We start from the raw sequence: 26,941 nt of genomic DNA, 5'->3' as shown, positions 1-26,941 counted from the left end.
TATTACACACACTCCCTGCAATTTCCTCAATCACACCTATGTGTACAAATCAGAAATAATACTCTTCAAAGCCTGTTCACCTTCAACCGATATCTTATATTGCGGAAAAAGCGATAATTTAACACCTGGTTTCAACACAATTTTAACTGGTTCAATTTGTAAAATGTCAACGTCGTTGTCATTAACTGCCCATAGACTTGTTGGAACATTATTCAATGTGGGTGGTAAAGGTCTAGACAAAAAATGTGGAACGTACGTTTGTTGAGGCGAAATCCTTAAATACACTCCACCCGGAGAACAATAAATTACAGCATTCAATTCTTTCAGCAAATTCAATCACAACAAGTTTTCGCCACAATTTGTCATCAGAAGAAATGGACATGAATCAGTAAATGGCCCCAGTGAAATCGGTACCGGCTGAGAGACCGGACTAACCACTGGCATACCAGAGAACCTTTTGGGGTATAAATGTCATATGCTGTTTAGAAAGATGTTAAACAGGAATTCCATCGTTGATAAAAATGTTTTGGAATGAACTTGTGATGACTAGGAGAAGTATAATGTATGTGATAGAAGCTTTGTATTTTTGCAATTAGAGAACCATTGTCGCTCACAACTGTGTATGTTTGTTTTTAGATTGTGCTAACCTGTTGGGGTATATGAAAGAGGTTTTCCATCTGCTCTAAAAGAAATTGTCTGTCCTGAAGAAGGCCGAAAAATTATTGGGTCTAGAGACTCTAGAGATAGTGCCTTAATCTCCAGAATTCACAGTTGGAATTTCATAGGATTATATCTCCCACCATAGACAAAGAAATGTGTTTAGCATATTTTAATTATTATATCAAACAACATGGTAAAACAACATAAAAAACCTATTTCCAGCGTTCGTTATTTGTAGAAACACAAATGGGGGGAAGAAGCAGACACCAAAACATTTGCAATGTACAATTTGCGTGATGTTAGTAATGGTGTATTTTGATCGCATTTTCAATTATACAACAACATGGTATAATAGCGTCAACATTTGAATATGTTTCTAGGGAGAAGGACAACACTGCTGCAGTTTAAAGCTCGTCAGTAAAGTCCAACGCCCCGTCTTCAGGATGCGATAGGTTAAAGAAACACGTTACACTGGCAACATGGCGCCTATGTGTAGTGTAGTGACCTAAAAAGATAAATAAAAATTGTTTTACTCAAACATGATAAAAACGGTAATGGTGGTGTTTGTGTGCACACAAAACAAGTAGCCAGGTTGCTAACCTTAAAAGTGATTTCTTTTGGTGTGATGGGCAAAGCGATTGCATGAATCAATTTAATTGAGGCGGCAGACCAGTCCGTCTTAAGAATTCAAGCTGTAAATCAATACGTAAATTTATTTATGATATGATATGGCATTTGTAACGCGCCTATACACAAGTGTTTCAAGGTGCGACAAGTTGAAACAAGTTGAAACAAGTAACATATTGAACCAACAATAGTTACATTTTGATATATGAATCAATCATATTTACCACTTTATGTGTAAGGCAGGGAATATTGTTTCAAGTCCTGCAGAGAAATTTCAGTAGTGTACCGAGTTTCTATGGTATTCCGGATACTACATGTCCCATAATGCATCATGGAATCTGCATTATGGTATATGTACGTTTTTTTCTGCTGTATCTCTCCTCACATACCACAGCCCCCTTAAAAAATTGAGGAAACCCTTGTGCTCACAACACTTGCTTATCCCTAATATCATCAAGTGGCAACATTGCTCAAGAACATGTTCCATGATTGCAATGGAGACAGAGGACATCATGCTTGTCTAACCTTTGATACATTTCTGATGTTCCTTTGGCCCATGCAATTCCACTTGACATAAATGTACTTGCACTACATTTCCAAGACAGTGAATAATTAGTGATTTCGTCCTTCCCATAGCATAATTTACTCAATGAGCATCTTGTACATAATGTTCAAAGCTACACTTCCACCTTTTCCAAGGTATCTGTGGATCACCTTGTGTGTTGAGAAAGTACTGTGGTGTTAGTATACTTTGCATTTTTTATTCAGTAGTGTCTGAAAGTCTCAAAAACCTGCCACCTTCAATGCGGCATATGTTATGTGAAGGAGGGAACTTGTTGTACTTCCAAAAGTCTTTGAATTCTTTTTTTGATAAACAATGTATAGTCTATGGTAGTAACACCTTCACTTCAAAATGATCAGTACTCGCTTGATGAGGATGTAATTATTATCCTAGGGAAGGCTAGACAGCATAGTATCATTCACACTGGAGGCTCAGTTTAAAGCTTGAATGCACAATCAGCTACTATGCACCCCTGCATGCCGGCTACACTCCAAGGTCCTTTCTTCGAAATCCTTGCCAACCAGTATTCTCTAGACATGGTAGGTTGCTATACAAAATACACATAGGCCTTGTTTTAAGGTTTTTTCCTCTGAAGTTAAGCAGGTTCGTCACATAGCGAACAATGCTCACACTTCTTTACTTAATAGCAGTGTGCTCAATGTCCTGAAAGATTTCATGCATGTGCAATATTCCCTCCATTTGTGAACATCCCAAACTTTCTGCTTTTGTTTGGCTATCCTAACCTGACTTTTTCCAGTGGAGCCCAGCCTTCAGCTGAACTCCCCTGGGCATTTGTTCACTTGTTATGTGGAAATGGACACGTCCTTCAGACTGTCAGTACTGGTAAACTATGTTTCTCTTAGTCTTTGACTATGTTGCCATTTCTTGGTAACTTTTTACCAGTGCACAATGTGCCTTGCACTGGGGTCCCTTTTTGTTTATGGCCCTAGACACCCTGGAAGGATTTGTTGGTGATTGTACGAGTGTACCTGGGATGAGCTGGTGGCAGCAGTTACTTTTTATAATGTTTTAATTATTTTTTATCAAGTTAAACCGCGTTTACCGCGTTTGGCTCAAGACTGTGGCTGTTAGGAAAGATTCCCATATATTTGAAGTTTTCCCTCCAGTTGTGTACCCCCAACTTTTTTTGCTGCTGTTTTACACCATAGTCTGACTTTGCCAGTGGAGCACAGCCTTCTGCTGCACTCCCCTGGGCTTTCGCTCACTTTATTATGGGGAAACTGACATGCCCTTAAAGACAGTCAGTACTGGGAGTCTTTGTTTCCATTAGTGCTTGTCAATGTTGCAACTTTTCTGCAACATGTTGCAGCTAGCTGCACAATGTACCTTACAGTAATGTGCACTTGGGTCTTCCTGTCATTTCTAAAGGCCCTAGATACTCTCAAAGGATTTTTTAGGAGAAGTGCAGATGTGCCTTGGACAGGGCTGGTTGCAGCTTATCTTTTCGTATATTTTTAAACTGCTTTTGGCAGGAATAAGTGACCTGGCGCCAAAATGGGCATGTCACAAGGTCCTTTGTCTTGTCCTTTGGCCATCTTGCTGAAAGACCAAAGGAAAATATTGAGGCTTAGTACCACCAAAATGAAATACGCCAATCACGAGTTCAGAGTTAAAAGTATACTTTTTAATCAAAGTACAGATAGCTATCTGGCTCTCAAGCGCCTCGCAGTGTGTACCAGCAGAAACCGTGAGTGAAGAGTGTGCTGAACATCACAAAGCATGCATTATTTATAATTAGTCCTGGTTATTGTCCAGCCCTTCTCCAAACTAATAAGTGACAAAAAGGGTTCAAGCCCAGTTCACATGGCAAATACAGCAATATTGTTTCTAAACATTTAACATGTTTTTCCTATCCGTCAAATACAATGGTGACAAAGTTTGTTCTGTCTGGTCATGTTGATTTTTCCTTGTTTTCAAGCTTAAAGTAAGTCCAGTTTCAAGACACAAACACAATGGGTTTCTGCAAAGGCACACGGTTTAAGTTGTTCAGCATTCAGTTCCACTGTTTGAATGAGAATTCAGACAACAGCTAAATTGCAGGTTCACTTTAGATCCAAGGTTTCTCAGCACAAGACAAACATTCTGCTCTCAGCAGCTTCAATGTTGACATAGTTCAAAGTTAATTTTACACTGCCGCAGCCAGAAACACAGTTTAGCATTTCAGGACAGAAAGCAGGAGTTAGAATCAAAATGGCTGATGTTTCTAAAATGGCGGCGAAGTCAACTCTAATCAGGTCTGTTTAAACACGGTTTTTCAGTACAAATGCGAAGGAGCTTAGGCCAATATTCATTATCAGATGGTATTATGCAAATATGGTTTGACAAACCCTCCTTTTGGCCTAAGCCAAGAGCATTACTCAATCATTTTGACTGTACAAAAACTATGTGTCGCTATTAGAACACCCTGAGTCGCTGGTTTCTAAGACATCAATCGCCATTAACTCTTTGATAGCAACTTCCTGCATTACTAAGGCATTGATCGCTTTTTCAATCATTTGTATCTCACGTCCTAGTGTACCTATTACTTGTGCACAGCATCCCATCATGGAGCATATGACAGGCAGACATTGTATACAACAACTGCAGAAGATAAAAATACTAAGGATCACAATTAATACTGTGAACATTTTCTAACCCCAAGATTGCAACAAATCCCAGAACCATGCACTTAGATTTCAATTTCCCTCTGGGACACGTACTTCAGTGCTTCGAGTATGTAAATTCTGAATTGCCTTAAATATGGTGGGGGAGGAGTCGAGTACAAAAACACAACATGCAGATCCCACCATTTCATACTCCACCACGCTCAGCTAAAATTATGTCTAACACCATTCTATTTTGGAGGGCTACTAATCTAATTGCCTTTTGCTCTAGCGTCATGTTGTACAAAATATCAGAGGTCCTATTGATGGTTTTCTCTAATCTTCTGATATCCTCGGAATTCATTACCTATCCCCAGAATGGCACAAAGGATTTTGCAACATCACCCAAGACTTGTGAAGGAGCATCACCATTCTCATCCCGCCTTGGACGAGCTCTAGAGACTTTGGTGGTGGTGGCAATATATAGTCCTGGCAACAATATCCCCAAGTAACAAGTACCCTGACAATCTCTGGGTAACCATAGATAGGCCTCATTGCCGCAAACAAAATAAACAGGATCTCCTACATACAGAGGTCTATCCTCACTAGTTCACATTGCAATATTCGTGCATCCCTCAAATGTACCCATTGGTCGGGAACCCTCTCTCTGTATGCAGAACGAAACAGTTTCTGGACTATGGTTGATAGGGATGCCATGCCTCCTTCTTATATTATTACCTTTGGGAGCGATCTTGAAGATGATTAATGATTGAAAACGTCTAAAAAATCAGTCTGAAGGCCTAATAGAAGCAACATTGAGTTTGCTCCTATTTGCAAAGAGGGAACATCCTAAAGGTGTTAAGACTCGTTTCTCAAATTCATTTAGATTAGTCCCATCAAAGTTCCCAGAAATACTGTCATTCCAACGGCCAAAGAATAGTGCCCTGCGCGAGGCATAGCAAGCAGTAGTTAAAGGGAGAGGATGAATATACCAGCCTAGTCCCTTTTCCCCATGTTGTGGCAAATGCGAACACACCCAGCAATTTGTTTTTTTTTAGAATCGCATGGATAGCGTTAATTATCATTAAAAGAGTGTTATTATGATAACCTCCTCTGTGTTGGAGGTCTCGCAGAGGAAGAGTGTGCAGATGCACATAAGGCGAAGGCGTAGTAGGGATACTTGCAGTCGGTAATAGATTATCAAGGGGATGCACACCTTCCAGGTACCAAAACCCAAATGAAAATACAATGACTAAACAAACAGCCATTGTGACTAGTAAACATTTGGTCCTTGGGAACCATAACCCTTGATGGGCAGATTCATCATCAGAGAAGTGACCAACATTCATTTTCGCATGAGTGGCTTTAAAATGGGGCATTGTTTCTCAGAGTCCGTTAAGAAGCCTCTTAGTTAGGCTTTTTTAGTTCATCCGTCGGTGGCTCCTGACCACGTTGCCTATATTGTTTGAAGGTAACTTTGCCGGTCCCCAACTCTTATTTATTTTTCAGCAGAAGAGTGACGAGGGACTGGCTCAACGATGCTCTCTTGTAGGCACAGCGAATGCTATACGATAAGCTCAATTTGATGGTCGCAGATCAGACCTTAAGACTGCAGGTACGGTGTGATCTGTAAAAAAAGTGTCGTCGTTTTCTGAAGGTAATGAAGACAATGAGGAAGGAGAAGCAAGATTGCTTGATGGTGAAGAAGAATTTGAAGAAGAAACACCAATCTCCCCAGGCCCCACGGGCTCAGGAAGAATTCCTTGGACACCCTCGGTGTCGATCAGAGCAGGCGCGTTGTGAGCATCAAGATCACCAATTCCCTTCTCCTTGCCTTTGTCGTAGGCCAGAGGAAAAGGAATCCTCTAAACGTGCGCCACGTGGATCAGTTCTTCTTGTCGGTGACTCTAACAGCAGTCTGTGTGGCCAAGAGGAGTTGATGTGGTCCTCTCCAGCGAGGTGCGAGACAGGAGGCTCTTTGAAAGGCTTGTAATAGAACCCAGTCACCAGGTCGAAGTCGATGACCTGGACCCTCGTATTTTACTGCGAGGGCTTCTCGCACCTGTTGAAGAATCAAATACAAGTTTTGAGTTAATTGGTCACAATATTCAGAAAGAAGCAAATGCTCAACATTTTTAAGCAGTTTGGGTTTTGGTAACTTCCATATGTTGGCTGGTCTCCCCATGACAATTTCATAAGTAGAGAGCCCTGTCTTTGATTGTGCAGTCGTCCTCATTGATAATAACACTACTGGTAATGCATCAGGCCATTTCAAGTTGCTCTGAGCACAAACTTTTGCAATCTTGTTCTTTAATATGCTGTTATGGCGTTCTATAAATCCGGCACTCTGAGCATGCCTGGCTGAATGAACCATTCATTGATCTGTAATCCCGCGCATACTTGAAGGATGACAGCAGCTATAAAATGTGGACCATTATCAGACCATATGACTCTCGGCAAGCCAAACCTAGGAAAATATTCCTTAAGCATGACTTTCGCCATTGACATTGCTGTGGCATCTCCTAGAGGAAAAGCTTCAACCCATTTACTAAAAGCGCAGATGACTACCAAAACATGTTTATAATTTTGGCAATGCTTCATTTCAATAAAATCAAAATGTATGAGCTCAAACGGCATGGAGGGTGGACCAAAACCACCCGTTGGTGTCGGTGTACCTTTGCCAATATTATTCTGTAAGCATACCATACAACTTTGGACAAAAAGTTCAGCAGTTTTTTAAATATTGGTATTATACCATACGTGTTCTAACAATTTGCAAATCTTTTTGGCGCATATGTGTGTTGGTCCATGGCCCATTGTCACCATAGCGGTAACATAGGCATTGGGTAGCATCCATTTTTGTTTTTCATTATCTACCCAACAACCCTCATCATCTAAACTTGCTGGACCCTCAGCCCACTTTTTAATTTCATCTGGAGTGGCATCAGCTTGAATCTCTTTTATGCAACCAATTCCTACATCTATGACACAAGTGTTAGTGACCCCTTTTGTTGATTCTATCACATGCATTTTGGAATGCAAATCGGTGGCAGTCACTTTGGCTATTCTGTCAGCAGAAGCGTTTCCATTTCCCACATCGTCCCTTACTTTCTGATGTGCTGCACACTTCATTATTGCTGAGTAGGAAGCGCAAGTGCTGAAAGTAGCCGAACTGTTAGAGTGCCATGCTGTATCTTAGTTCCATGCGAGGTCAAGAAACCTCTCTCTGCCCATATTCGACCAAAGTTGTGAACTTCCCCAAAGGCATACTGGCTGTCCGTATATATGTTCACACTAAGCCCTTCGGAAAGTTTACAAGCTCAAATCAATGCAATAATCTCTGCAGCCTGCGCAGAATTATGCAGAATTGGTTTGGTCTCCACTATAGTCCTTAATGTAGTGATTGAGTAAGCAGCAGTGGATTTACCATCCAGAGGTTTGAAGCAGTAGCCATCGCAAAACAGTTTCCCTTGCGGATTCTTTAAAGGTGTATCGCTTAGGTCAATTCTGCCCTTAGTCTCTTGTTCTGTGGTATAGAGGCAGTCATGTGACATTTTGTCACTGCAATCAATTTCTTGCGGAAGAGGCAATAGTTTGGCTGGATCTAATGAACAACATCTCTTAATTTGGATATGCGGTGCACATAGAATCAGCTCGTACCTTGTTAGTTGTGCTGATGTGAGATGTTGCGCCTGCGTTCTGTTTATTATAACGTCTACAGAGTGAGGTACCATTACTGTTAAAGAGTGACCCAGAACCATACCCTCACTTTGTTTTACATATGCAGCGGCAGCAGCAATAGCTCTCAAACATCTCGGCAAAGTGCATGCAACAGGGTCTAACGTGGAGGAAAAATAACTGCATGGTCAATTTTTACCCCCATGTTCCTGCATTAAAACAGCCAAAGTGCATCCATCACATTCATGCACATAAAACACAAAGGCCTTTTCGTAATTTGGTGTGCCCAAAACTGGCGCTAAACACAACGCAGCCTTGAGCAGATCAAAAGCTTTCTGGCAATCCATGTTCCACAGTAAAGGCAAAGAAATGCCCTTCAGTGCCAACATGGGTTTTATCATTAATTAACAATTTGGGATCCACTGTCTACAGTATAAAGCCATGCCTATTAAAGCTCTGACCTCTTTCTGTGTATTTGGGACAGACATGCTAGAGATGCTTAGTATCCGTTCAGGTGTCAGTCTTCTTCCCTCCTTCGACAGGAGGTAGCCTAAATAGGTGACTTCCTGTTGACAATACTGAAACTTTTTTAACTAATCCTTATGCCCATGTCCTGCTAAATGAATAAGCAGTAACACAGTGCCCTCCTTGCAAGCAACTTCAGAATCTGCAGCTAGAAGTAGATCATCGACATACTGCAACAACGCGCAGGTGGAAGGCAACTGAAGCATATCAAGCTTTTCCTTCAATGCTCTACTATAAATGCTTGTACTCTCAGTGTACCCTTGTGGCACACGAGTAAATGTAAACGAGCGTCCCCTAGGGTGAACGCAAACAAATATCTACTGTCAACATGTACAGGAATACTGAAAAAGACATTCTTTAAATCCACAACACTAAAATGAGTAGCTGAGGCTTGAATCATTGTCAATATTGTATTAACATCAGGTACAATTGGAAACTGGGGTGCAACAACCTTATTAATAGCACGTAAGTCAATAATAAAATGAAAAGGAATCACATTATCCCCTTTCTTATACACAGGTAGAATCAGACTATTACACACACTCCCTGCAATTTCCTCAATCACACCTATGTGTACAAATCAGAAATAATACTCTTCAAAGCCTGTTCACCTTCAACCGATATCTTATATTGCGGAAAAAGCGATAATTTAACACCTGGTTTCAACACAATTTTAACTGGTTCAATTTGTAAAATGTCAACGTCGTTGTCATTAACTGCCCATAGACTTGTTGGAACATTATTCAATGTGGGTGGTAAAGGTCTAGACAAAAAATGTGGAACGTACGTTTGTTGAGGCGAAATCCTTAAATACACTCCACCCGGAGAACAATAAATTACAGCATTCAATTCTTTCAGCAAATTCAATCACAACAAGTTTTCGCCACAATTTGTCATCAGAAGAAATGGACATGAATCAGTAAATGGCCCCAGTGAAATCGGTACCGGCTGAGAGACCGGACTAACCACTGGCATACCAGAGAACCTTTTGGGGTATAAATGTCATATGCTGTTTAGAAAGATGTTAAACAGGAATTCCATCGTTGATAAAAATGTTTTGGAATGAACTTGTGATGACTAGGAGAAGTATAATGTATGTGATAGAAGCTTTGTATTTTTGCAATTAGAGAACCATTGTCGCTCACAACTGTGTATGTTTGTTTTTAGATTGTGCTAACCTGTTGGGGTATATGAAAGAGGTTTTCCATCTGCTCTAAAAGAAATTGTCTGTCCTGAAGAAGGCCGAAAAATTATTGGGTCTAGAGACTCTAGAGATAGTGCCTTAATCTCCAGAAGGGCCGAAACATGTCGACATTTGACAACCGACTCACTAAAAATTGAAGTTGCGTATCGTTATACTGCTTAAGTGAATTGAGTCAGTTCATTTATTTAACTAACCCCGTACAGATGATACTGTTTTTAGAAATGGACTAAGATGATCATGCAGTGATGAATTGTAATTTACATTTGTATGCTCTGCTTTTCTCCTTGTTTTAATTTTTCTAAATTTGTCTTAACAATAAATGTATAATGGACTCATTTATGAATGATGATTTTCAGTGTGTGCTCGAGTATGTATAAGCGATGTGGTTTCTCTCGTGTGAATAACATGTGGTAGTCCACTGTATTTGGTAGTTTCAAAACAAAAATACTTTGTCTATATGTGTGATTGTTTTACCGAATGGGAAGGTATTAATTAATACGACATTATATATCACCAGCCCAACCTGTTTTGACAATGAGTGGGGTAGTCAGGAGTCTCATCTTTTCATAGTGTATTGAACTGTGTTCTCCCGTTCCGAGACTCTGACCCTCGTTTACAAAAATTGAGGGAGATTACCTTTTCCGAGGTAACATACCAGAGAACCCTACAGAAATGTTGTTCTGCCCTGACAGGGGAATATCTGGAACCCATGAATAATCAATAGAACACTTCTGTGCTCCTGTATCTATCAAAAATAGATGCCCCCTATTCCCCATCTTTATTTCAATGTAGGGCCCCATCTGATTGACGGGAATAGGTACTGGTTCCAGACTCTGCTTCGGGCTGTCCTAGCGGAACAGTATATCATCAAATGCAAGATCCTCAGAAAAATAGACAGTCGAAGGATTATCGAAAATGTACCCACTATTAACACTATGTTGCTGCCTATCCTGTGAAGATGACTGTCTCTGGATCGTCTACCCATGACACCATATGTGCTATTCGATCTCTGCTGAAGGATCGGGCAATGTGCTCCCCAATGACCTTCCTGTCTACAATAGGCATATTGGTTAATGTGTACAGGACCCAGATGCGCATTACTCTGTGGTGTAAATTGGCCTCTAAACTGTGTATTCCCACCTCTGGCTCCTCTAGCGATCTGCTGCAACAGTACTCTAGTTTTCAAGTCTACATTCTTCTTTTCCACTCTTTCCTTCTCTGAATTAACTCTATTTTTATAGTACTGAGCCACATGTAATACTTCCGATTGTGATTTCACTTGCCAAGCACTTTCAGAAGTCATAATCTGTGATTGAATTTCAGGCAATAATCTGCATACAAACTTGTCTGCAAATTGCCTTTTCCCTGACTCTGTACTCAATTCTTGACCACTAAAGTCTGAAAATACCTGCTCAAATCTATTAACAAATTCTGTTGTACCCTCTGACTTCAAATGTATGCAGGCCGTAAGTTTATCCCATACGATTCTTTCTTATGAACCAGAGTTTTTAATTTAACTACTATTCTGTCTGGCAACATCATTATCACCTGTGGCGGTTTCTCGACAGCCTTCCTTTCTCCATCTATCCATACCAAGTCATCCCATGTATCACCCATCCCTGCCTGATGGTCTACAGTTCTAATCTGCTTCCATAAATCAGCAGGAACGATCACACGAAACAATAACCCAACGTAAAAACTGATGAATGCAAGACAGATCCTTCCTAATATCCTGAATTGTTTGTCTAATGGTATTCACTTCCTGTCTAGAAAACGGGACATGAACAAACTGAGAAACATAATGGGCTTCGACAGTAGTAGCAGGCGCACCTGCTGCAGCATTAGCTGGAATTTCTACTTTTGGAACAAATGTCGGAGGAACATCAGCAATTGTGAAGTAGGCAAATCTGAACGTTTATTAAGCAACAAGGCTAAATCAAGTGACAAAGTAGTCAAAGCAGTATCAGGTGAAAATGCTCTCCTATAAATCACCATCAAATCTGCGGGACAACAAACCTTTCGCTTCACAAACTCATCTTGTAGATACTCTACCATCACCTGTAACACTTTCCTTTGCATTGCCGGAGCATACTGACTAAACGTGTCATGCACTTCAATTGGAGAAATTGAAACATCCGAAATCCATCTAAGAGCGTGTTATGTGCAAATGCGCATTTCCTTACTCATTGGTTTCAATGGAGGAAGAAATTGTTTCTGCACATATGAGGCTTCCAGTCTATTATCCTCTATTTCATATTTCTGTAACGGATATAGCTCCCTCTTAAACTCAAATACCTTGGGCATCATTACGACCCTGGCGGAAGACCATGGTGCTATTAGCACCATGGTCCATGCCGGTAAGTTACCGACACCGCCATGGAGAAAGGGGGAATTACCATCCCATTACAAGGTTGGCAGACGGTAATTCCCCCTTCCTCCATGGCCCATCCCCATTCCCATTTTTGCCCCATAGGGCTCAATGGGAATGGGGAAGGCGCTAAGTGCGGTGCCGCAAATTGCGGCACCATAATTAGCACCAAGGTCCCTTTGCGGGTCCCTACTTTAACGGCTGGTCTACACCAGCCGTTAAGGTCGGGTCCCGCAAAGGGACCTCATAATTAGGCGCTAATAGGTTAACGGCGCCGCAGCCTTTTACGGCGCCGTTAACCCTTTAGTGCCTGTGTCGTAATGAGGCCCCTTCTCATCATCCTCATGTACTTTCTCTGCAGTGTCCCTTGAGCGAGCAAGGACATTCAAACCCCTCAACCCCTGTGGGACATTCATGTCCATCAAATCCCTCCAAATATCAGGCAAATGCGTTCCCATCCCTTCTATCAAAATAGTCTGTTCGGGAATACTGTCTTGGACAGAAATCACAACAAAAACAGCTGATTCTTCACCCTCTTCTATATATTTTTTAGACAAGGTATACAATTCTCTTTTTCTAACTTTAGATGCTGTACCACGATTCACTATTCTTGAATCAGCTCCCCCCCTTCAACCTCTAAAAGTGAAACAGAACCACTTGGAAAGGAAAGTTCAGACAAATCAAGTTCAATAGGTAGCAGAGACACTACCACTGGTGGTGGAGATGGAATTAAGGGAACAGCAACTGTCGGTAAGGGTGGAGATGCAGGAGGGGGAACAATAATTGCAGGAGGGGGAGTAAGGGGATTAACACTGTCAGGTGGGGGATCTAAGCCCTTCCTTAAAAAATGGCTACTGTAGATGTCACTAAAAGTATGACGTCCCATTGGTTCTACTAACAATAGGACCCTAGATTACTTGGTCCACTATGATTGGGTTGGCACCAACCCCACTCATACTTTTCCACTTTGCCTAGCAGCATGCAGAATGGTCGGCCAGGTGCAGGGTGCTCATCAGCTCCCCCGGCCTTCCTCCAATTATTGTTACAATCAATCACTGCTTCAATGGTCATGTGTCAATTAGTTCACTGTGGTTGGCCTCGAGACTGTGTCTCCTGTCTGTAAAAGTTCTGATATCTTCGCCTGGCCCGCTGCCATGCGTAGGTGTGAAAGTCTCACTTCTTCTCACTCGGCTGGTCATGTGCTTCAGACACTGTGAAATCGCCGCCTTTTCCATGTAATTCGTGTATTTGATTTTCGTTTTGCCCCACCACCTGCCTTTGGTTTCTTATCTTGACCTTTCTGAGCCGGATATTATGTTCCTTGCTTCATTAATTGTAGCTACTGTTCATCTATCTTAGCTGATCTGACCTTGGCTTATTAGCACGATTTGTCTCTGCTGAGTTTCGTTTCAGCCTTTTATTCTTGATTTGCTAAATATGAAGCTCTCCTCATGTGACCTTTAGTAACCTTTGGTTGATTCTGCTTCTTGTGCATAGTGGAAGCATACTTATATAACGTGCTTCTTTTGAGGTAGATATCTATAGGTGGTGCTTGCTGCAATCTGCACGATTTTCTTAGCTTTCTTGCGGTTCCAAGCATATGTACATGTGTAAACTGGTCAAATATCTTCATCATGTTCATGGCATAAGCTTCTTACATTTGACATTGTCCTTTCACTTTAGGTTCACAATGTCCCTTGTCCATGGCGTTTCTTCTCTTTACGTCATTCTCAGGTCGTCATATCTTCTATATGTGAGTCAGTCTGGGTTCTTGTGTTATCACCATTCGTTTTCTATTAAGACCTTTTTAGCTTCTTTAGGGACTGTACTGAGACGATCTTCATTTTGTTTCATTTGTTGATATGGTTTTCTCAATGGATTCCCTACTGTCCATGTTTTCTTTGGTGTCGGTACTTCAATAGGTGCTGTTCTCCTGATAGGTACTGGACAGAGCCCCACTGCGGCTCTCTGCTGGTTTATTTGTTCATCATACGTTACATACTTCGATGTGAACGTTCCTGGTACTTCAAAATGGACGGTTGGAGTGCGGGTCATGCTTGGGCCCTCCTCTACACTGGAACACTCTGGACTGTAGTCCTTGCAAGGAAATACAAATTAAATTTACCAAATTAAATCAGGGCCAGTCAACGCTGTACTCGTCAGCTAGAAAGAAAGAATAAAGAACTAAATAAAAAAGTGACCAGACAAACATGCCCAAATTAAGATGTTGAAATGCAAGCACCATACAGATGGTGAGTAATGGCATTGCCAGTGCTGAAATATGTACGACCACTAAGTGAGCGTACAATTAGGGCTGCAGGAGGGACCATTTCATCCAGAAGACCAATCAGAATCAAGCTAAAAGAAGGTTATCTTTTTTTAATGGGCTCACCAAGCAAACATGATATAGTCTAGACAAACTTCGGAAACAGTCTTTACAAGGAAATTAAACAAATTAGCCAACTGGAATCTGGGCCAGGTAACTCTGTGCCCACTTATGGTAAAAGGAAGAAAAAGGTCACCATAAAACCACGCCAAATTAAGATAATAAAATGTAGGTGCCATACAAAGGATGGTGGTAATAATGTCACCACCACGAGCTGTGATGCCGATTTGCCGACTTTGAGAATTGCTCAAAGGCATTCGTCCACTAACATGTCATGGGGAGCGAAAATACCATCACTCACCTGATAATATCACAGGACGTGACTTAATATGACCTTTGACTTGAACTCCATTACAGAATGTGCTGTAACGTGGGATTGACCCTGCTAAGATCACAGGAAACGGCATAACATATGTAAAATAAAAACTACGACAAGCAAAACATGAATAAATTAACAAATAACTACAAAAGCTTTAAAAGGTCACATTTCCAAAGGACATTATTATGATATTCTACTGGGCAGTGATAATATGTCAGGGTCAGAAATCAAAATCTCATTTACTTTTTAATGTTTATGTTCTTCCTTTGGCAAGTCTCATTCAATCTCACAGGTGTCTCACTGGTGTCGTTTTTATTTCGATGCAGACGACAATCAGCTAATCCTGATCAAAACCTGAAAGGAGCTTCTACCTGTCTGAGGGGCTGCTTGACGGACATCGGGAATGGATAAACAATAACTGGCTGAAACTGAATGGAGATAAGATAGAAATTCTGGTGATTCGACCATCGAGAGCCTGGTCACTCTGGTCCCATGAGTTCTTGCACCCCTCTTTGGGCACTTTCCCAACCTCGGTTAGTTCCGTAAAAAATCTGGGAATTAAAATCACTGCCTCCCTTTCTCCCGAACTTCAAATTAGTGCTAGGTGTAGTGTGGGCCATTTAAGCTTATAACTCTAAAAAAAGGTTATACCTTACATTCTGCATGCTCTTTGTGGACCAGTAGTTGCTACCTCTGTTAAGGGGATCTATGATTTAGTGTGACTTTGCTAGCTTAGCCTAAGTACCATCTCAATAGACTACAAGTTCTGCAAAACTCAGCTGCATTAATGTGCCAGTACAGCCACATGACCAATAACCACCATTTTATGCAGTTATAGCCTCACAAGATTTGGCGGCTGGTGAATTCTTTTTTTTGGAAGGGCGGAAATATTTCTAACACATCTTCATGAGCGACTGAGCGAGGGAGCCCGAATCGACCATGGTGGGTTCAGGGGGGTTCCCCTGCAATTATGTTTTTAATAATGGGTTACAATGGTGCATTAACAGAACACTGACAAATTGGGTAACAATCCAGACAGATTGGAATCAGTTTTGTAGGGTAACTCATGGAAAAGTTCAATAAATGCAAGTTACCAACAGTGCATGGGAGCATTTCGTAGCACATTTTCATTATGGCTACCCCCACAATATATGCCAGTATAAAAAAAAATCACGCTGGCTGTGCCCATACATTTTCATGCATGCTGCACCAATATATGTTGGTATTAACATGTAAGAGCATAGACATGTTTGCGTTGCACATGCCTGTATTGCTTTGCGCATAATGCCAGTATCCCCTTGTAAGGACATACTCCTGTTGGCTTGCCATTAAAAATGCCATGCCAAAAATAAAATTGTTTAAAGTCAAAATTTGCTTCAACAATGTAAGCCACTCTAGACATGTAATAACACTTCTAATGCATGCATTACCATTGATGCCCAGTAGAAAATACCATGCCACGGTAAGAAATCATAGGTAGATTGGCTGCACCTACATATGCCTGTCTATTCACATAATAGCACTCATCAAGGTTCCTTTAACAAAGATATCCAGTAGAAAATGCCATGCCATAGTAGGAACGCACGTTCTTGTTGGCTGTGTGCACTGCATGCAGCCAGCAAGAACATGCTTTCTTACCTTGGTATTTCTCGGCATAAACACCCCCTTCAAGGCCGATCCCACACGGCCAGACACACACCCATTTATATACACATGTGCACAAGCAGTCATGCACTCGTACAGCCTCTCTCAATCATTCACACTACACCCACCAGAAACCTTCACTCACACAGACATATTATTGTGTGTATCTGAGTGAGTATCTTCTAGCTTGTGTCGTGTGAATGATTGAGAGAGGCTGTATGGGTGTGTGACTGCTTGTGTGCATGGGACTCTGTATATGAATGTGTGTGTGTGGGGGGGGCTTGATGGGGCATTGGTGCAGTGCAATACCAAGGTAAGAAAACATGTTTTGCTGGCTGTATGCAGTGCAGTCAGTAAGAACAGGTTTTCTCATGTTGTTATTGCCCAGCTCCAATGCCCCCTTCAAACCTGAGCCCACACAAACATTCATATGCACATGCACTCAAGCAGTGATGCACCCATAAAACCTCTCTCAATCATGCACATGACATCCACAAGAACACTTCACGCATGCAGCCATGCATGCACACAGTCATGCCCCCATACATCTTCTCTCAATCACTGAATAATTGAGAGAAGCTGCATGTGTCTGTCTCTGCTGGTGTGAATGTATATATGAATATGTGTATCTATCTGAGTGTTCTGCTGGGCGCTGTGTGAATGATTCACTGCCCAGCCAAACACTTTACTGATGCAAATACACCCATTCATATAGACACAGGCACACGAGTAGCCATTAGGCAGACACTCATACATCTTCTTTCAATCATGAACTCTGCACCCACCAGAACGCGTACTCACACATTCATAAACACATTCACAGTATTCACACAAGCAGTCACACGCCCACACAGCCTATTTCTAATTCATACACGACACCCACCATCACGGAATGACACTATTATTATTTTACACTAAGCTCACAAGCAGTTCCTCATATACACATTCACAGCATTCACACAAGCAGTGAAGCACCCATACAGCCTCGCTCTCAATCATGCCTAGAGCGCCTGAGTGTATAGAGCACTTGAGTATATAAAGTGCCTGCGTGTATAGAGCGCCTGAGTGTATAGATCGCCTGAGTGTATAGAGCGCCTGAGTGTATAGAACGCCTGAGTGTATAGAGCGCCTGAGTGTATAGAGCACCTGAGTGTACAGAAAGCCTGAGGGTACAGAGCGGATGAGTGTACAGAGCGGATGAGTGTACAGAGCGGATGGGTGTACAGTGCGGATGGGCGTACAGAGCGGATGGCCGTACAGAGCGGATGGGTGTACAGAACGGATGGGTGTACAGAGCGGATGGGTGTACAGACCGGATGGGTGTACAGAGCGGAGCAGATGGGTGTACAGAGCGGATGGGTGTACAGAGCAGATGGGTGCACAGAGCGGATGGGTGCACAGAACGGATGGGTGTACAGAACGGATGGGTGTACAGAACGGATGAAGGTATAGAGCAGATGAGTGTAGAGAGCAGACGGATAGATGGAACAAGATTACTGCGTATTAGCGAATTACTTTATAAGGCTGATGAGCGCATATTGCTGTTGAATGCGTAGGGACCGGATGTGCGCGGGGCACGGAAGAGCGCGGCGAGCAGATGAGCACGGGGAGCGGATGAGTGCGGGGAGCGGATGAGTGCGGAGAGCGGATGAGTGCGGGGAGCGGATGAGTGTGGAGGGCGGGTGAGTGCGGAGGGCGGATGAGTGCGGAGGGCGGATACGCGTGGGGAGCTGGTGAGTTCGGGGAGCGGGCAAGTGCAGAGAGCACGTGATTGCGTAGGGTGGATGAATGCATAGAGCAGGTGAAGGTATGGTGCATACAAGGGGATAAAGCAGACAAATGCCTAGAGCAGAGGAGTTACTAGTGACCGGGTGAGTGCGCAGAACGGATAAGCATGTAGAACGGATGAGTGCGGAATGCATGCAGAGCTGATGAGTGCGTAGAACGGATGAGTGCGGGGAACTGATGGATGAGCGGAACGGGATGGATGAGCTGAGCAGAAGAACGTATTGAGTGGAGGGCCGCATAGAACAGACTAATGTGTAGGGCCGACAAGTATATAGAGCAGAGGAGTGCATATGAGCGAAAGAGGGCATATGAAAAAAGAGGTGCATAAAAGGGGATGAGTGCGTAGAGGGGCTGTGCGCGTAGAGGGGCTGAGTACGTAGAGGGCTGAGTGCGTAGAGGGGCTGAGTGCATAGAGGGGCTGAGTGCATAGAGGAGCTGAGTGCGTAGAGGGGACGAGTGCATTGAGGGGGCGAGTGCATGGAGCCGATGAGTGAGCAAAACAGGTGTATATATAGTGCGTGTGAGGGCATAAAGAGGACGAGTGCCTGGAGCGAACGAGTGCCTAGAGCGAACGAGTGCCCAGAGTGGAACTGACCTGTTGCTAGAGCGGACAAGTTGCATAGAGATACTGAATGCGTAGAGTGGATGGATCAAGTGAAGTGGAGCGCGTGGGGCAGACAAGAGTGCATGCATGGGGCAGACTAGAACACGCAGGGTGGACTGGAGCGCGTGGGGCGGACTGGAGCGTGCAGGGAGTGGACTGGAGCACATGAGTGCGTCGAGCGAACCGGAGTGTGTGGAGGAGATTGGGATGCATGGAGTGGATAGGAGTGCATGGAACAGACTGGAGCGCATAGAACTGCGTGACGTATATAGTATGCTTTGGAATGCAGAGAACGTTTTGAAAGAGCATATAACACATCATATCACACCACCACGCTTACTCTCCCCTCTACACCACCACTCAACTAGAACACAGAGAGACTATGACACCATTCGGTATAACTGTTCTCATACTAACATCCGCCGCATACTCCACAGCATTCTAAGTAAAACACTGCTGGTTACACCCCCCCCCCCCCAGCCAGGCGTTCTCCTCAGGCCTAACGCAGCCACACTCGGTCTGGATAAATCCTGCCAGAATGAATACATACTCCTGATCTCTCAATCACCACACCTACCGCTAAGAAGCAGCTATTACACAAATACCGCACCAGCTGCACACATAGCCGGTGCTCACACGCACCTTTGACTCTCTCTACTCTCTCTACTGATCTGAACTTCGGTTCCCAAGGGCGTTCAACCTACCAGCACCTTCAGACCATACCAATGGTATATAAGGCGCTATATAAATGCAAAATAACATAACATAACATGCACGACACCCACAAGAACACTTACATAGACACATACATTTAGGGCCTGATTGCAAGCTCCATGTACAATAAGAAAAGTGCCCTTCCATTATGGAATGACATGTTTCTTATTTTACATGGAGCTCACAATCAGGCCTTCATATACACATACACAGCATCCACACAAACATTCATGCATCCATACAGCCTCCCTCAATACAAGGCACTCACCAGAACACTTCATTCACGCAAATACACTTTAACGGACTCACACATTAAAAATAAAATATCCCTGTCTCTCACTCACACACACAACCATGTGTTTATCTTAAACACCTGAGCGGACCACTGCAGTGTTCTTCTCTGGCAAGTCCGTACTTTCTTCCTCTCCCTCCAAATTCCTCACATTGGTTGAAGAGGGTCAGGGGTCAGGAGATACCCTTTACCCATCCTCTTGCCTGTTCCTCAATCAGGCACAGGCAGAAGGTAGCGTCAACATTCTGACTCCGCCTCCCAGCCTGAGACAGACAGGCAGAGCGAGGGGTGAAGAGCCATTCAGGATGCCTCCAGGGTTGGATTCGCCAGCGCCCCTGAGGCATCTTGAAGGGCGTGATGTCACCCGTAGTCTCCCTAATGCCTTTCACAACGCTTTACATGAGTGAAGGCATGGGCGTTTCATTTGCTGGCCTTCGCCCATATAAAGTGCTGTGTAGGACATAAAGGCCACCACCATGCTTTGCACTTTGCAGAGAATTGAAATGTTTTTAGATTCTTTGCAAAGTAGTATTTGCATTTGTAGTATGGCGCTAGATAAAATAACTCGCTCAATAATCCAAATGCATTTTTTAAACTTTTTATTTTATTTTGCTTCTCTGCTTTTTTTTGGCAAGACCTAGAAGGTCCTGAAAACTAACGGGTGGGGCCATAACACCCCCCATGGGCGATCCCCTCTGCACACAAGCCATATGTAGTTATCATATGCGAAATACAGGAACCTCCTACATGCAGGCATGCGTGTGCTAGTTATAGCCTCACAAACCAAGGATAGTCATCATATGTAATGTACAGACTTGCATGGCTGCCATCATATACCAAGTGCAGACTTAAAAGCTCCAATGCTACCATCCTATGGGAAGCATTGTCTCATGCTCCTGCTGTAGATTACCATATGGTATATGGTATAGCCTCTGTGGGGTAAAAAGACAGCCCCAGAGCAACAGAGATGGAGAGGCCATGCTGGGCCCCATTGTGAGAGTGAAGCTGGTTAAGTGTGGAGTTCCATTGAAATATAGAAGCCTGTACAAAACATTGATTTCAACACGAGGCCTAGTGAATGAGTGAGAATGGGCCTTCCTCCATTTTGTAAGAATGTATAGGGATTTAGCTGGAAAAGAGTGAGACTTAGAACTGGAATATTGTTAACTGCGTCCATTGGATTCCAAGGACGTGGCATTGCAGATGCTGACTTTGTGTAAAGTGCACGTGGAAGGAAATAAATACATTTGAATTACTGTGCGTTTGGAAGCTAAAGAGGAGGAATGATGTGTTACTTTGGAAAAATAAAGTCAAATGGCAAATTGCCTTCATGAAGAATAAAGAGACTTCATTTCAGCACATAAAATGACAACATTGTCTATTTAAATGCTAAAGAAGTATGACCTGAGCCAATCCAACCAGGAGAAATGTAACTGACATGATGAAGGAATGTGCCTAGAGGGAGACAAACAGGGATTCAACTTGCTTTCTTGAAACATCGCTGGTGTGAGTAGACGTTTGGGTGACCCAACGTGGATGGGATTTATAGGCGGCTTTAATATAATTGGTTTGCAGGAGACATGGGCGTTGGATGTAGTTATGTTATATGGTTATCAGTCCTTTTGCATACCAGCCTCTAAGGGTCTGAGAGGCAGGCCGAGGGGGGGCCTGCTGATCTGGATTGACTCTTCTATGGGCTGGGAGGTGAAGAGGGCACACACCTTGTTCCTGGATGTTCTCATGTTGTATATTAAACTCTACCCCGTAGAGACACTATACCTAACTAATATCTATAACAGACCCAACGGCATAATAGGAATGGCATGCATAGAATCTGTCCAGAAGGTGTTAGCCACCGAAGAAGCAGCAGCGCAACAATACTCCTTTTTAATGATAGTGGGTGACTTTAACCTACAATTGGAGCCGATTAAGGCACTTGAAGGGTTGTGGGCAGACCAAGATGAAGCCTGGGCTATCCCTGACCTGTGTGGCGCATGGCCCAACTACGATGTAGCCCTTGGCAGCTAACACTTTGTCAACCCTGTATAACTTCAAACTAAGAGCATGCAACGGAAGGTTTGTTACAGACCAACTGGCCAAAAAAAACCATTTGTTTTGGGGAGTGAATGGCTCTTCACTAATTGACTACATACTAATATCAGCTTCATCCTGGGCACAGGTAAGAGAGTTTAGAGTTATTGATAGGTATGAAAGTGACTACCGCCCATTGACTATCCATCTAAAATTGGAATACAAAGACTCTGGAAGGGAAGCCCCAATGAAGGGACCCAATAGGGACAAAGTCCTTGTGCGAAGACCGCTGAATTGGCCCAAGATTCTAACCCCAGAGCTGAAGCAGAGTGTGTATGCATCAATTTTAGTGAACCTCAAGGTAATCTGGAATCCAGAAACTAAGCCCACTGAGGTTTTGGACGAGTTTGAACTGTTGAAAACAAATGGGCAACCATATCATTCAGGCACTGGGGCGATACGTAAGAGCAAACCAACCATTCGGTGGGTATGGTTTGATGCTTCTTGTAGAGCGTCAAATAGGGACATAGAAAAATACCTCAGAGATCCCTCAGGGATTGATAGACCTCTGCTCCGTTCCCTGAGATCCAACTATAAAAACATACTCCATGATAGAAAAACCAAACATGTTAAAGGGAAATTAGAGGGATTATACAATACCTGGCAGTCGAGAAACAATGTTTTGTTTTGGAAACTGGTCTCCAATAGTGACCTTAAAGAGGACCCGAAAAAGATTGAGAGCATTGGTGGAGACAGATGGAGGGCCCATTTTAGTGCTCTTTATCCAGCAGACCCTATTTTATCCCATCCATTGGCCATTTAAGGTGGACCAGGCACCAGCCCGTTGTTTATTACCCTGCAGGATGCAGAGGAAGTTATATCCTCTTCCAAAAATGTTAAGGCAGCTGGTCCAGACCTAATCCCATTGGATTTTTATAAGGACGAGTCGGGCACGTGGGCGGCTATATTACTCCAGGTGTTTAGGGCAGTGATAGTTACGGGCAAGGTCCCAGACTCGTGGTGTAGGGCAGTTATTATATTATTATTATATTATTATTATTATTATTAATTATTATACCGGTGTACAAGAAGGGAGGAAGGGATAGCCCAGACAATTTTAGACCTATATCCTTTTTGGGTGTGGCTGGGAAGCTGTTTGGAAAAATAATCCCGAAACACCTCCAGACATGGGCAGACCAAAAATGAATAATAAGTGTCCACCAAGCAGGGTTCCAAAAGGGTCGGGGTGCCATAAACCAGTGATTCATGTTATTTCTTATTATTCAAAAATTCACAGTCTTATTAAAAAGGTGCTTGTATGTATTATTTGTGGACCTTAGGACAGCATTTGACTCTGTGTCCCTCAAACAGCTATGGGTGCCCTGGTGGAGCGGGAAGTACCAGAATATTTGATAGGTATTACATCAGTCTTATACACAAATACTGTGTCCTGTGTACATTATAACCTAGGCCATGAAGAAACCACATACTTTGAGGTAGCTTTGGGAGTTAGGCGGGGCTGTTCCCTCGCCGCCCTCTTGTTCAACCTATATATACAAGGAATTGTAGATGAGTTGGTGAGGGGGGGGCAGGATTGCCCGAAACCGGCCGCAACAAAGTTCCCTGCACTATTCTATGTGGATGATGCAGTCCTAATAGCTATGACAACGCAGGACCTGCAAGACTCACTTGCAATGTTTATTAAGAAATCTAGGGAGCTGGGTCTTGGCATTAACACGGCCAAGACAAAGTCAATGGTTATTAAACCAAAAGGTGGGAAGAGGGTTGCCATCCAAATTGTGATTGATAATAAGTAAATAGAACAAGTCATAAGTTTCCACTACCTGTGTGTGAGAATTCAGGCTTGTCCTGGATGGGCTTACCAATTAGACAGGGCAGCAGGTATGCTGAACAAATATAGTGGTGCAGTTCTAGCTTCCTTTAATCAGCATGGGAGTGGTGCAATTTTACCCGCATTAAAGCTATACCAGAGGCAGGCCGCCTGAGCTGCGCTTTATGGTGACAAGCTATGGGGTTATGAGAACGCAGAGACTCTTTCAAGAAGAGAAACTAACATTTTAAAGAAACTGTTGCAATTACAGACAAGCACATCAACTGCACTAGTGCATTTGGAATGAGGCACACTCCCTGTAAGCCAAACTATTATCTATCAGCCCATCTCCTTGTGGGTTAGATTGTGGACTAGACCAGCCCTTGAACCGTGTAGGGAGGCAATGGTACATGTCATGTCACTGAAAGGTGAAACCGGATTGAAATGGCGTTCCCACATAAAAAATGTATTATCCTACATGAAAATGGGTGAGTTTGGGAAAGAGCTAAGTAGGCTCTGTGATTTGAGGTGGATACAAATGAAGCCTCTAATAAAACAGAGCTAGAGAGTGACTCCATCTTGAGGCTTCAAAGCTAAGTCTGGGGATGCTTACCTAGCTCAGAGACACAGTGATAGTTTTAAATCATACCTGGATCAGATCAGGCCAGCTGATGCAAGATCACTATATTTGAGGGTAAAATTAGGCATTTTGTCTATCACCACATTTAGCGCCAAATGTAAGAATTATGATTTTACCAGATGTCCACTGTGTGATGCCTCAGAGGAGTCTTTATCACATTTAATGTGATTTTGTTAACCATTCTAGCGGCTAAGCATCAAATATCTGTGACCCATCCTGTTGGAGGCAGGGATCAAGACATGGCCCAGTGGCATAGAAATTTTGGTCCAATTGACTATCCCACAAATTACAGATGCCATGGTCTGTTTTTTTGCATAGAGCATGGATCCTTAGAAGAAAAATGGTAACTCTTCAACTGGACAACAGGCCACGAGGATAGCTCTCCTGTGCCCCAGTTATTCCTCTGAGATAGTTAATTGACATCCTGTGATGGTAGTTCTGGCTATAGTGCAACATTTTGGAGAACTGTATTTTAGCAGGGATGCAATTTGTTTTCAAATCTCTATTTTTAATTGTATATGTGATAATCAATTGGTTGATTCATGCATTTTATATTTTATATAATGTATTCAAATGACTTTATGTCGAATAAAGTTTTTTTTTAAACAAAGAAGTAGATTGAAATTATGGAATTAAAGATAATACAACCTACAGAAATGACCTTGAATGTCAGGTTCCCCATTAATTGTGCATTAGCTCTGAACAAAGACCCGTTGAAGATCAGGAGGAGGGGGTAGGATAAACATTGGCCCAAGCAGGTGGCTGGTCACATGCTTAAGGAGAAATAGAAACTTAAGAATTGGATGGGGCCAGCTGAAACTGGGAGCACCTATTATGCAGTGCCATTGATTAAGCATTGAATATATTTTCTCGAAAACAAAGTGCATTGTGTGTCCCATCAAGCTCACTGTGGGTTCATTTTAAAGGTGATAGAACGCTGGTTGGGACCATGTAAACACTAAATGTTTGTGATGTACATAACTTAAGTTATGATCACAATTATGATTCTGGAATTTTCATAAATCTGAGTAATTGGAAATATTGATAGATTAATAGACGATGAAATTATTGTTGGAAGTATGTAGTGTCCGAGTTGTACCTATATCGTTGCAGCAGCAAACCGTGAAAAACGGTGGTCCTGCCCAGGAACGGCGTGCTGAAATAAAATTAGTATTTTCCGACTCGTCATAAAAGGTAGAATCCAAAAATATATAGATTTATGTAGTTATCAGAAAAATGTGTGTAGTTGCCATGTTATTAGATTTCAGAACCAAAAAAGGGTAAATCCCACATGTCATTTTGGGATGACAAATCTTTCTCCTCCCTCAGCCTACATCATGCATATCTCCCAACTTCTGGTCCTATCACCAGCCAGTGGGCGTCTTGGTGGGAGGAGAAGGGAGAGTGCTAGCCAATCCTTACCGCTGGAATTATGATAATGTATGAGTGTCATCAGCCCTATAAGAGGTCCATTTTGCATCAGAACATGTTTTTTTTACATTATTCCTGGAGATAGCCTGCTGCTGGACTCTTGCAAGGAACAACTAGCAGAATGGCCACAATCCTTGCATTGGAGACAGTGACAGAGAAATCTAGAAGCTAGCTGGAACTCAATCAGAGGAGCCAGAGGGAGTTTGGGTGCAGGAGAAAATCCTTGACTGAAAATCATTGTACAGATCTGTGCCGTCCTCAGATGAGCCCTACTGTTGTTCCCTGACCAAAGCCTCCCATGTAAATAGAGATACCCTAAATTCCATCAAAAGTGTGAGGGGGAAACTGCCAGCCTTAATCTCCATCTTGTATAGTGGGTAGGGGGTGGTACTGGGACGGCCCTTGGCACATTGTATTAAATCCAATTCTTATTAATTCCACTATAGAAGGTCACCCTATCATTTTAAATTGCATTGTGTTGGGAACAGCCCACATTGATCCTTTCCATTAAATTGTGGGGATTGGAGAAGCTGTGTAAATCCTTAGCGCATTGAATTGAAGGTAAATCAGTTAATTTCCATATAGAAAATCAGGTGTTGAATGTTGTTAGAATTCAAAATGAACAAAGTTCAGGCCGAGTGTTTTAGAGTCGGTATAGACCATAAAGACTTGGGTGACTGTCCTTCTGAAACCCCTGACTCCTGTCCCGAACGGGGGTGTCCATAATCCCAAAATAAGTAACCCTACAATGCAGCTATTCAAGTAAATGTGAGGGTGAAAAACAAAATTCCCCCTTTATTCCTGTGTAACCCAAGCCAGAATTACCAAGCATTGCTTCTCATTTGAATGTGTGTTGTAAAGCAATTTCCTTTTGTGTTCCTTTTCCCAACCTTGCCTTTTAATTAAAAGTTGAAAAACGATTTCCCCATTTGAGTTCCTTTTCTCAACTGTGCCTTTCAAATGAAAGCCTAAAAAACTACACTTTCCATTGATTCCCTTGCCTCCCAAACCAGCATCCAAAAGCACTGCCTGTC

General features: G+C 42.7%; 1 long non-coding RNA gene across 1 annotated transcript in view; it reads right to left on the bottom strand.

Moving 5' to 3' along the window:
* Positions 1-3,472: 3,472 nt before the first annotated feature.
* The window catches only part of LOC138524447 (uncharacterized), a 118,373-nt gene continuing 94,904 nt past the window's right edge, over positions 3,473-26,941 (bottom strand). Inside the window, exon 2 of the long non-coding RNA XR_011283337.1 lies at positions 3,473-6,514. This is a non-coding gene — a long non-coding RNA (uncharacterized lncRNA). The remainder of the gene's footprint in view (positions 6,515-26,941) is intronic.

This window comes from Ambystoma mexicanum, chromosome 1q (genome assembly GCF_040938575.1).
Source record: "Ambystoma mexicanum isolate Mex_15411 chromosome 1q, UKY_AmexF1_1, whole genome shotgun sequence".
NCBI classification, from domain to species: domain Eukaryota; kingdom Metazoa; phylum Chordata; class Amphibia; order Caudata; family Ambystomatidae; genus Ambystoma; species Ambystoma mexicanum.
This window is presented reverse-complemented; position numbering and strand designations above follow the sequence as displayed.